We start from the raw sequence: 13104 nt of genomic DNA, 5'->3' as shown, positions 1-13104 counted from the left end.
TTGTAGTGGTTAGAGCCTATGTTTGGTAAGGCCAGTCAGGAGACTATTACAATAATCAATGCGGGAGATAATGAGAGCATGGATTAGAGTTTTTTGCAGTGTCTTGTGTAAGATAAGGACGTATTTTGGATATGTTTTTTTAGGTGCATGTAACATGATTTAGAGACAGGTTGAATATGTGGAACAAAGGACAGTTCAGTCAAGGATGACACCTAGGCAGCGAGCTTGTGGGGTAGGGCAGATAGTCGCATTGTCAACAGTTATGGAGATATCAGGTTGGTAACTACTCTTGGCTGGTAGGAAAATAATTCTGTTTTGGAAATGTTGAGTTTGAGGTGGCGAGATGACATCCAAGATGAAATGGCACACAGGCGTTCAGTGACACGAACCAATACAGATGATGATAAATCTGGAGAGGATGGGTAGATTTGAGTATCATCAGCGTACAAATGATACTGAAATCCGAAGGAGCTGTTTAGTTTACCAAAAGATGTGGTATAGATTGAGAAAAGCAGAGGATCTAATACTGAGCCTTGCGGTACTCCAACTGATAGAGGTAGAGAAGAAGAGGTAGAATCATAGAAGTGAACACTGAAAGAGCGATTAGATAGGATGAGAACCAAGTAAGGGCTGTGTCCTGAAGACCAAGGGATTGTAGTGTTTGTATGAGAAGATAGTGGTCAACAGTGTCAAAAGCAGCAGAGAGATCTAGAAAAATAAGAAGTGTGTAATGGCCTTTCGGTCTAGCAGTGACCAGATCATTCACTACTTTGGTCAGTGCCGTCTCTATGGAGTGTTGGGCACGAAAGCCTGACTGAAATGGGTCCAATAAGTTGTGGGAGTTAAAGTGTGTAAGGCGAGTGTAGGCAAGTCTTTCAAGTAGCTTGGAGAGACATGGGAGCTGAGAAATGCTACGGTAGTTAGTGTTTGGGTCAGTATTGTGTTTTTTCAGAATGGGAGTAATCACTGTATTTTTAAACAGAGAAGGAAAGATACCAGTAGAGAGAGAGCGAGAGAGGTTACATATTTTATTTAAGGTTGGGATAAGCACAGGAGACTTTACTGACTTTTGAGAGTATAGGATCAAGTGGAGAGGTAGTAAAGTAAGAGGATGAAAAGAGTGTTGATACTTCATCTTCACTTGTTGGATCAAATGAAGAGAAAGTGCCAGAGGGTTCAGGTAGGGAATTGAGCAGGTCACTGGCTGAGTTAGAGCATACCATTTCATCTCTGATTTTATCAAGCTTATCCTTGAAGTAGGAAGCAAGTTCTTGTGCACGGATAGTAGCTAGTGGGGGAGGTGAGTGAGGGTAAAGAAGCGATTTAAATGTATTAAAAAGTCGCTTGGGGTTGGTGGCATGAGATGAGAGATTGGAAATATGTTTGTTTGTCTGTGTCCAGGCCCCGATGATAGGAGTGGTAGGTGGTCTTATATGTGAGAAAGTCACTTGGATTCTGAGATTTACGCCACTGACGTTCTACTTTACGTGACCGTTTTTGTAGGTGTCTTGTTGATTTAGATTGCCACAGCTGGCATCTAAGCCTACATGGAGTGTGGTGGGTAGCTGGAGCCACTTCTATCAAGGGCACGCTCTAGAGTCTGGTGCAGGTGGGATACAGCAGTCTCAGGTGTGGTAAATATAGAAATTGGTGAGAGCAATTGTTGCAGAGAAGTGGAAAGTTGTTGAAAATTTATATTGTTAGTTTCTCTGACGTCCTAGTGGATGCTGGGTACTCCGTAAGGACCATGGGGAATAGACGGGCTCCGCAGGAGACTGGGCACTCTAAAAGAAAGATTAGGTACTATCTGGTGTGCACTGGCTCCTCCCTCTATGCCCCTCCTCCAGACCTCCGTTAGAATCTGTGCCCGGCTCGTGCTGGTTGCACACTAGGGGCTCTCCTGAGCTCCTAGAAAAGAAAGTATTTATTAGGTTTTTTATTTTCAGTGAGATCTGCTGGCAACAGACTCACTGCTACGAGGGACTTAGGGGAGAGAAGCGAACCTACCTGCTTGCAGCTAGCTTGGGCTTCTAGGCTACTGGACACCATTAGCTCCAGAGGGATCGAACACAGGCCCAGCCTCGGTCGTCCGGAGCCGCGCCGCCGTCCCCCTTGCAGAGCCAGAAGCAAGAAGAACGTCCTGGAAATCGGCGGCTGAAGACTCCGGTCTTCATTAAGGTAGCGCACAGCACTGCAGCTGTGCGCCATTGCTCCCCATGCACACCACATACTCCGGTCACTGATGGGTGCAGGGCGCTGGGGGGGGGGGGGGGGGCGCCCTGGGCTGCAATTAGATTACCTTAAAATGGCAAAACAACACATAATATAGTCTAATAAACTATATATGTGTAAAAATCCCCTGCCATAATAATATAAAGAGCGGGAGAAGCCCGCCGAAAAAGGGGCGGGGCTATCTCCCTCCGCACACTGGCGCCATTTTCTCTTCACAGCTCCGCTGGAAGGACGCTCCCCAGGCTCTCCCCTGCAGTTTCCAGGCTCAATAGGGTAAAAAAGAGAGGGGGGGGGGAAACTAAATTTAGGCGCAAAACTGTGTATTATAGCTGCTATAGGGAAAATCACTTTGTGTAGTGTAAATCCCTGTTTATATAGCGCTGTGGTGTGTGCTGGCATACTCTCTCTCTGTCTCCCCAAAGGACTTTGTGGGGTCCTGTCCTCAGTCAGAGCATTCCCTGTGTGTGTGCGGTGTGTCGGTACGGCTGTGTCGACATGTTTGATGAGGAGGCTTATGTGGAGGCGGAGCAGGTGCCGATAAATGTGATGTCACCCCCTGCGGGGTCGACACCAGAGTGGATGGATATGTGGAAGGTTTTACACGACAGTGTCAACTCCTTACATAAAAGGTTCGATGACATAACAGCTGTGGGACAGCCGGCTTCTCAGCCAGTGCCTGCCCAGGCGTCTCAAAGGCCATCAGGGGCTCAAAAACGCCCGCTACCTCAGATGGCAGACACAGATGTCGACACGGAGTCTGACTCCAGTGTCGACGAGGATGAGACATATACACAATCCACAAGGGGCATACGTTGCATGATTACGGCAATAAAAAAAAAATGTGTTGCACATTTCTGACCCAGGTACCACTAAAAAGGGTATTATGTTTGGGGAGAAAAAGCAGCCAGTGTTTTTCCCCCCATCAGATGAGTTGAATGAAGTGTGTGAAGAAGCGTGGAGTTCCCCCGATAAGAAACTAATAATTTCTAAAAAGTTACTGATGGCGTACCCTTTCCCGCCAGAGGATAGGTCACGTTGGGAGATATCTCCTAGGGTGGATAAGGCGCTCACACGCTTGTCAAAAAAGGTGGCACTGCCGTCTCAGGATACGGCCGCCTTGAAGGAGCCTGCTGATAGAAAGCAGGAGGCTATCCTGAAGTCTGTATATACACACTCAGGTACTATACTGAGACCTGCAATTGCTTCAGCATGGATGTGTAGTGCTGCTGCAGCGTGGTCTGATACCCTGTCAGATAATATTGATACCCTCGACAGGGATACTATTTTGCTAACCATAGAGCATATTAAAGACGTCGTCTTATATATGAGGGATGCACAGAGGGATATTTGCCGGCTGGCATCTAGAATTAATGCAATGTCCATTTCTGCCAGGAGGGTATTATGGACCCAGCAGTGGACAGGTGATGCTGATTCTAAAAGGCACATGGAGGTTTTGCCTTATAAGGGTGAGGAATTGTTTGGGGATGGTCTCTCGGACCTCGTATCCACAGCAACAGCTGGGAAATCGACATTTTTACCTCAGGCTCCCTCACAACCTAAGAAAGCACCGTACTATCAGGTACAGTCCTTTCGGCCTCAGAAAGGCAAGCGGATCAAAGGTGCTTCCTTTCTGCCCAGAGGCAGGGGGAGAGGGAAAAAGCTGCACCAGACAGCCAGTTCCCAGGAACAAAAATCCTCCCCTGTTTCTACTACGTCCACCGCATGACGCTGGGGCTCCACAGACGGAGCCAGGTGCGGTGGGGGCGCGTCTCCGTAACTTCAGCGACCAGTGGGTTCGCTCACAGGTGGATCTCTGGGTTCTACAAGTGGTATCTCAGGGATACAAGCTGGAATTCGAGGCGTCTCCCCCTCGCCGTTACCTCAAATCAGCCTTGCCAGCTACTCCCCAGGACAGGGAGGTAGTACTGGCGGCAATTCACAAGCTGTACCTCCAGCAGGTGATAATACAAGTTCCCCTCCTTCAACAGGGACGGGGTTACTATTCCACAATGTTTGTGGTACCGAAACCAGACGGTTCGGTGAGACCCATTCTAAATTTGAAATCCTTGAACACTTATATAAGGAAGTTCAAGTTCAAAATGGAATCGCTCAGGGCGGTTATTGCAAGCCTGGAAGAGGGGGATTACATGGTATCACTGGACATCATGGATGCTTACCTACATGTCCCCATTTACCTACCTCACCAGGAGTACCTCAAGGTTGTGGTACAGAACTGCCATTACCAATTCCAGACGTTGCCGTTTGGTCTGTCCACGGCACCGAGGGTGTGTTCCAAGGTAATGGCCAAAATGATGATACTCCTTCGAAAGAAGGGAGTTATAATTATCCCGTACTTGGACGATCTCCTTATAAAGGCGAGGTCCAAGGAGCAGTCGTTGATCGGAGTAGCACTATCTCAGGAAGTGCTACAACAGCACGGTGGGATTCTGAATATCCCAAAGTCGCAGCGTCTGCTGATATTGGGCATGTTTCTGGACACAGAACAGAAGAAGGTGTTTCTCCCGGAGGAGAAGGCCAAGGAGTTGTCATCTCTGGTCAGAGACCTCCTGAAACCAAAACAGGTGTCGGTGCATCATTGCACGCGAGTCCTGGAAAAGATGGTAGCTTCTTACGAAGCAATTTCCTTCGGCAGGTTCCATGCAAGGATCTTTCAGTGGGACCTGTTAGACAAGTGAGGATCGCATCTTCAGATGCATCGGCTGATCACCCTGTCCCCGAGGGCCAGGGTGTCTCTGCTGTGGTGGCTGCAGAGTGCTCATCTTCTCGAGGGCCGCAGATTCGGCATTCAGGACTGGGTCCTGGTGACCACGGATGCAAGCCTCAGAGGTTGGGGAGCAGTCACTCGGGGAAGAAATTTCCAAGGACAATGGTCGAGTCAGGAGACTTCCCTACACATAAATATTCTGGACATAAGGGCCATTTACAATGCCCTAAGGCAAGCAGAACCCCTGCTTCAAAACCAGCCGGTGCTGATTCAGTCAGACAACATCACGGCTGTCGCCCATGTAAACCGACAAGGCGGCACAAGAAGCAGGATGGCGTTGGCAGAAGCCACAAGGATTCTCCGATGGGCGGAGTATCACGTGCTAACACTGTCAGCAGTGTTCATTCCGGGTGTGGAAAACTAGGAAGCAGACTTCCTCAGCAGGCACGACCTCCACCCGGGAGAGTGGGGACTTCATCCAGAAGTCTTCACGCAGATTGTGAACCGTTGGGAACGGCCACAGGTGGACATGATGGCGTCCCGCCTCAACAAAAAAGCTAAAAAAAAATAATAATATTGCGTCAGGTCAAGAGACCCTCAGGCGATAGCTGTGGACGCACTAGTGACACCGTGGGTATACCAGTCGGTTGATGTGTTCCCTCCTCTTCCTCTCATACCCAAGGTACTGAGGATAGTAAGTAAAAGAGGAGTAAGAACTATACTCGTAGTTCCGGATTGGCCAAGAAGAACTTGGTACCCAGAACTACAAGAAATGATCTCGGAGGACCCATGGCCTCTGTCTCTCAGACAGGACCTGTTACTGCAGGGGCCCTGTCTGTTCCAAGACTTACCGCGGCTGCGTTTGAAGGCTTGGCGGTTGAACGCCGGATCCTAACGGAAAAGGGCGTTCCAGATGAAGTGATTCCTACGCTGTTAAAGGCTAGGAAAGACGCTGCCTGAAGTTCAGACGTTGTTAAGGGAGTGCTGCATATTCAGCCCCCTTTTGTGCCTCCAGTGGCACCTTGGGATCTCAACGTAGTGTTGGATTTCCTAAAATCTCATTGTTTTGAGCCACTTCAGAACGTGGAGTTGAAGTATCTGACGTGGAAAGTGGTTTTATATATATATATATATATATATATATATATATATATATATATATATATATATATATATATATATATATATATATATATATATATATATATATATATATATATATATATATATATATAATTGGCCTTGGCTTCGGCTAGGCGTGTGTCAGAATTGGCGGCTTTGTCATGTGAAAGCCCTTATCTGATCTTCCATATGGACAGGGCTGAATTGAGGACTCGTCCCCAATTTCTCCCTAAGGTGGTATCGGCGTTTCATTTGAACCAACCTATTGTGGTGCCTGCGGCTACTCGGGACTTGGAGGCCTCCAAGTTGCTGGATGTAGTCCGGGCCCTTAAAATCTATGTTTCCAGGACAGCTAGAGTCAGAAATACTGACTCGCTGTTATCCTGCATGCACCCAACAAGCTGGGTGCTCCTGCTTCTAAGCAGTCTATTGCTCGCTGGATCTGTAGCACGATTCAACTTGCACATTCTGCGGCTGGACTGCCGCATCCTAAATCAGTAAAAGCCCATTCCACGGGGAAGGGGGCTCTTCTTGGGCGGCTGCCCAAGGGGTCTCGGCATTACAACTTTGCATGGCTGCTACCTGGTCGGGGTCAAACATGTTTGCAAAATTCTACAAGTTTGATACCCTGGCTGAGGAGGACCTTGAGTTTGCTCATGCGGTGCTGCAGAGTCATCCGCACTCTCCCGCCCGTTTGGGAGCTTTGGTATAATCCCCATGGTCCTTACGGAGTACCCAGCATCCACTGGGACGTCGGAGAAAATAAGAATTTACTCACCGGTAATTCTATTTCTCGTAGTCCGTAGTGGATGCTGGGAGCCTGTCCCAAGTGCGGACACTCTGCAATACGTGTATATAGTTATTGCTTAACTAAAGGGTTTTGTTATGAGCCATCTGTTAATGAGGCTCATTTGTTGTTCATACTGTGAACTGGGTATAGTTATCACAAGTTGTACGGTGTGGCTGGTATGAGTCTTACCCTGGATTCCAAATCCTTTCCTTGTAGTGTCAGCTCTTCCGGGCACAGTTTCCCTAACTGAGGTCTGGAGGAGGGGCATAGAGGGAGGAGCCAGTGCACACCAGATAGTACCTAATCTTTCTTTTAGAGTGCCAAGTCTCCTGCGGAGCCCGTCTATTCCCCATGGTCCTTACGGAGTTCCCAGCATCCACTACGGACTACAAGAAATAGAATTACCGGTGAGAAAATTCTTCTTATTTCTGCGGGTTAGAGGAGCCTTGCTTGGTTTTAGTGTCTGAAGGTGATCAGGTTGTGATCAGAGAGAGGGAAAGGAGTGTTAATGAGTTCAGAAACTGATCAGAGCCTGGTGAACACAAGATCAAGGCAGTGGCCCTCCTGGTGAGTAGAGGAGTCAGACCATTGGGTGAGGCCAAGAGAGGAGGTTAGAGAGAGGAGTTTGGAGGCATGAACAGATTGTGGACTGTCGAGAGCTATATTGAAATCACCCATAATGATGGTGGAGATGTCGGAGGATAAGAAGTGTGGGAGCTAGGCAGAAAAATCTTCTAGAAATTGTTGTTTGGGTTGCCCAGGAGGGTGATGGATAGCTGCAACACGCAGAGAAAAGGGGGTGAAATCCTGATAAGAGTGAACTTCATATGATGTGAATGCGAGTGATAGAACCCGAGGCAGAACTGTGTATGTGAAAAATTGGGACAGTAATATTCCAACCCCACCAACTGTACACCTTTGTGTTCTGGTCATATGCAATTTTACTCATCCTAACTCCTTGCAAAGTCGCTTAGGCTGATGCACAATGAAAACTTACAGGTAGATCTGCTTGGGTAACTGGGATACAGCTTTATACTTTTATAAAAATATTATTTCTCTTACGTCCTAGAGGATGCTGGGGACTCCAAAAGGACCATGGGGTATAGACGGGATCCGCAGGAGCTTGGGCACACTGAAAAGACTTAAAGTGGGTGTGAACTGGCTCCTCCCTCTATGCCCCTCCTCCAGACCTCAGTTAGACTTTGTGCCCAGGACTGACTGGACACTCACTAGGGGAGCTCTCCTGAGTTTCTCTGGAAAAGACTTTGTTAGGTTTTTCATTTTTAGGGAGACCTGCTGGCTACAGGCTCCCTGCATCGTGGGACTGAGGGGAGAGAAGCAGACCTACTTCTTCTTAGTTTAAGGGCTCTGCTTCTCGGCTACTGGACACCACTAGCTCCAGAGGGTTCGATCACTTGGTGCCCCTTGCTGCTCGCTCCCGGAGCCACACCGTCACCCCCCTCACAGAAGCCAGAAGGCAGAAGTCGGGTGAGTATGAGAAGAACAGAAGACTTCAGGACGGCAGAAGACTTCAGTAAAGGTACAGCGCAGTGGCAACGCTGCGCTCCATGCTCCCACACACACATTTCCTCCAGCACTCACAGGGTGCAGGGCGCTGGGGGGTGCCCTGGGCAGCATGTTACTGGGTCTTCTTGGGCCGGCAGATGCTTGATCGGTGCATTGGCACCGTTTTCGGGACCCCCGCCGGCATTTTACTGTTTTTGAATTTGGTGGGCTGAAGCGCGCCGGGGGGGGGGGGGGGGCGGAGCTTAGTCGCGCGGCTCACAGGTGCCTTTTTCTCCTCACATGCAGGCAGGAGACGCTGGTCTGGGACCTCCACAAGCTCCATTAACGTAATGGGGAGCTTATCGGGACACACACACACACACACACACACAGTAGCTGGTGCATAATTGGTATATTGGGCAGCGCTGGTACATATATTTTCGTTGGTGGAATATATGGGCGCTGGGGTGTGAGCTGGCATACTCCCTCTGTGTTTCTCTGTCCAGGCTTCCTCGTGGGCCTGTCCCCTGGCTGAGGCATTGTATGTGTGTGTCGGTGGGTCGATACTAGGTGTCGACATGTCTGAGGCTGAATGTTATTCACCGGAGGTGGTTATGGGGGGGGGGGGGGGGGGGCAGATGCGGGTCTGGAGTTGGCTCTGTCGACGCAGCCGACACCTGACTTAATTGCACTGTTGAATACAATTAATTCTAATGTAACTTCTTTATCAAAGAGATTAGATAAATCTGAATCACACACAGGTGTGGAAAAAATCCATGGAGGATGCTTTGTCGCAGGTACAGACCCCGTCATGGTCGATAAAGAGGCCATTTACTCAAAGGTAGATACTGATACCGACACGGATTCTGAGTCCAATGTCGACTTCACTGAGGTTTCTTTACATCCTAGATTAGTTAAGAGTATTCAGTACATGATTGTGGCTATAAAAGATGTGTTACGCATTTTTGAGGAACCTGCAGTACAGGAAACAAGGATTTGCTTGTTTAGAGAGAAAAAATCTGAGGTGCAGTTTTCCCCCTCTCATGAGATGAATGCTCTTTGTGAAAAGGCTTGGGAGTCGCCGGACAAGAGGTGGCAGATTCCCAAGAGGATTTACATGGCGTATCCTTTTCCATCTGTTGATAGGGGAAAATGGGAGGCGTCTCCTAATGTTGATAAAGCTTTATCTCGTTTGTCTAAGAAGGTGGCGCTTCCGTCTCCTGACACGGCAGCTCTCAAGGATCCGGCGGATCGCAAGCTGGAGACGTCTCTGAAGTCCATTTTCACTAATACGGGTGCATTGCTCAGACCTGCTGTGGCGTCGGTATGGGTGAGTAGTGCTATTGCTAAATGGGCTGAGAATTTAGCTGCTGATATGGATACCCTTGATAAAGATAATGTTCTTTTAACTCTTGGTTATATCAAGGACGCTGCAGATTACCTGAAGGATGCGGCGAGGGATGTTGGTCTCTTGGGGTCAAGAGCCAATGCCATGTTTATTTCGGCCAGGAGGGCGCTGTGGATCCATCAATGGAATGCTGATGCCGATTCCAAAAGAGCTGTGGAAGCATTACCCTTCAAAGTTAGTGTCCTGTTTGGGGAAGGCTTGGCGGACCTGGTTTCTACCGCGACGGCGGGTAAGTCCTCGTTTCTTCCCTATGTTCCCACACAACACAAAAAGCCACAACATCAGCAGATGCAGTCCTTTCGTCCAAATAAATACAGGCGAGGAAAAGGTTCGTCCTTTCTCGCTTCAAAAGGTAGAGGAAGGGGAAAGAAGTCGCCTGCAGGGTCAGGCGCCCAGGACCAGAAGTCCGCCCCTGCCGCTACCAAGTCCACCGCATGACGCTGGGGCTTCCCTGGGGGAGTCCGTGTCGGTGGGGGGCCGTCTGCAGTTCTTCAGTCGGGTCTGGGTCCAATCGGACTTGGATCCGTGGGTTCTAGAGATTGTATCTCAGGGCTACAGGCTGGAGTTTCAGGAGACGCCCCCTCGCCGGTTTTTCATGTCGATCCTGCCAGTGTCTCTTCCGGACAGGGAGGTTGTGCTGGCAGCAATACAAAAGTTGTGTCTCCAGAGGTCATTGTTCCCGTTCCCCCGTCTCAACAGGGGGAGGGGTTCTACTCGAGCCTCTTTGTCGTACCGAAACCGGACGGTTCGGTCAGACCGATTCTGAACCTAAAATCCCTCAGTCCATACTTGAAAGTTTTCAAGTTCAAGATGGAATCTCTTCGAGCGGTGATTGCCAGCTTAGAAGGGGGGGATTTTATGGCATCAGTGGACACAAAGGATGCCTACTTACACGTCCCGATTTATCCTCCGCATCAGGCTTTCCTAAGGTTTGCGGTACAGGACTCTCATTACCAATTTCAGACGTTGCCGTTTGGGCTTTCCACGGCCCCGCGGATTTTCACCAAGGTCATGGCAGAAATGATGGTTCTCCTTCGCAGGCAAGGGGTTACAATTATCCCGTACTTGGACGATCTCCTGATAAAGGCGAGGTCCAAGGAACGCTTGCTGAGGAGTGTGAGTTTGGTACTGTTGGTGCTCCGGCAGCACGGTTGGGTGCTAAAGTTGCCGAAATCTCAGTTGATTCCGGCCACTCGGCTGTCGTTTCTGGGCATGATTCTGGACACGGAGTTACGAACAGTATTTCTTCCAGAAGAAAAAGCTCTAGAACTACAGTCGATGGTCAGGGAACTTCTGCGGCCGAAGAGTGTGTCCATCCATCAATGTACTCAGGTTCTGGGGAAAATGGTTGCGGCGTATGAAGCCATTCCGTTTGGCAGGTTTCATGCTCAAGTGTTTCAGTGGGATTTGCTGAGCAAATGGTCCGGGTCTCACCTGCACATGCACCGGAAGATAAGTCTATCTCCCAGAGCAAGAATTTCTCTCCTGTGGTGGATGCAAAGTTCTCACCTCCTGGAAGGTTGCCGGTTCGGTATCCTGGACTGGGTACTTCTGACAACAGATGCAAGTCTCCGGGGCTGGGGTGCAGTCACACAAGGAAGAAACTTCCAGGGGAGATGGTCGCTCCAGGAAGCGTGTCTCCACATAAATGTTCTCGAGTTAAGAGCCATTTACAACGGCCTGTTACAAGCAAGAAGCCTTCTTCAGGGTCGACCTGTCCTGGTACAGTCAGACAACATCACAGGGGTGGCACATATAAACCGTCAAGGCGGAACAAGGAGCAGAGCGGCAATGGCGGAGGCCACAAGAATCCTTCGCTGGGCGGAACAACACGTGAGCGCACTGTCAGCAGTCTTCCTACCGGGTGTGGACAACTGGGAAGCAGATTTCCTCAGCAGACACGATCTCCATCTAGGAGAGTGGGCTCTTCACCAAGAGGTATTTGCAGAGGTGACAAAGCGTTGGAATTCTGTTAATCGACATGATGGCGTCTCGTCTCAACAAAAAGCTTCCGAGGTATTGTTCCAGGTCAAGAGACCCCCAAGCCAGTGCAGTGGACGCCCTGGTGTCTCCGTGGGTGTTCCGGTCGGTGTATGTGTTCCCTCCACTTCCTCTCATTCCAAAGGTACTGGGGATCATTCGACGAGCAAGGGTTCAGGCGATTCTCGTCGTTCCAGATTGGCCAAGAAGGGCCTGGTACCCGGATCTTCAGGAGTTACTGGTGGAAGATCCTTGGCCGCTTCCTCTAAGAGAGGACCTGTTGTTGCAGGGTCCATGCGTGTTTCCAGACTTGCTGCGTTTGACGGCATGGAAGTTTAGCGCCAGATCTTAGCTCGTAACGGTATTCCCGGGGAGGTCATTCCCACTCTCATTAAGGCTAGGAAGGAGGTTACGGCGAAACATTATCACCGTATTTGGAGAAAGTATGTTTCCTGGTGTGAGACTAAAATGGCTCATGCGGAAGATTTTCACTTGGGTCGTTTTCTCCATTTTTTGCAGGCAGGTGTAGATGCAGGCCTGAAATTAGGCTCCATCAAAGTACAGATTTCGGCTTTGTCTATTTTCTTTCAAAAGGAATTAGCTGTCCTCCCAGAGGTTCAGACTTTTGTGAAAGGAGTAATGCATATCAATCCTCCGTTTGTGCCTCCTGTGGCTCCATGGGATCTTAACGTGGTTTTACAGTTTCTCATGTCTTCCTGGTTTGAACCTTTGCATAAGGTTGAGTTGAAGTTTCTCACTTGGAAGGTTGTCATGCTGTTGGCGCTGGCGTCTGCCAGGCGGGTGTCTGAGTTGGCAGCTTTATCTCATAAGAGCCCGTACTTGATTTTTCATTCAGATAGGGCAGAATTGCGGACTCGTCAACAATTTTTGCCGAAGGTGGTGTCTTCGTTTCACATTAACCAACCTATTGTGGTGCCGGTGGCTACGGATGCTGTGGCGGTTCCAAAGTCTCTGGATGTGGTGAGAGCCTTGAAGATCTACGACGCCCGTACGGCTGTTGCCAGGAAAACGGAGGCGCTGTTTGTCCTGTATGCTGCTAACAAGATTGGTCATCCTGCTTCAAAACAGACTATTGCACGCTGGATTTGTAGTACGATTCAGCAGGCTCATTCTTCGGCCGGGCTACCCGGGCCGAAGTCAGTAAAAGCCCATTCTACCAGAAAAGTGGGCTCGTCTTGGGCGGCTGCCCGAGGCGTATCGGCTTTACAGCTTTGCCGTGCGGCCACCTGGTCAGGGGCAAACACTTTTGCTAAGTTCTATAAGTTTGATACCCTGGCTGATGAGGACCTTGCGTTTGCTCAGTCGGTGCTGCAGAGTCGT

The 13104-nt window shown here is 49.3% G+C and overlaps 1 protein-coding gene across 1 annotated transcript in view; it reads left to right on the top strand.

The window, feature by feature from the left end:
* The window catches only part of MMADHC (metabolism of cobalamin associated D), a 209440-nt gene that overhangs the window by 66352 nt on the left and 129984 nt on the right, over window positions 1-13104 (top strand). The gene's annotated exons all lie outside the window — the stretch shown is intronic.

This window comes from Pseudophryne corroboree, chromosome 7 (genome assembly GCF_028390025.1).
Source record: "Pseudophryne corroboree isolate aPseCor3 chromosome 7, aPseCor3.hap2, whole genome shotgun sequence".
Classification (NCBI taxonomy): domain Eukaryota; kingdom Metazoa; phylum Chordata; class Amphibia; order Anura; family Myobatrachidae; genus Pseudophryne; species Pseudophryne corroboree.
The sequence above is the reverse complement of the archived record's forward strand: the minus strand, read 5'-3'. Positions and strand labels throughout refer to the sequence as shown.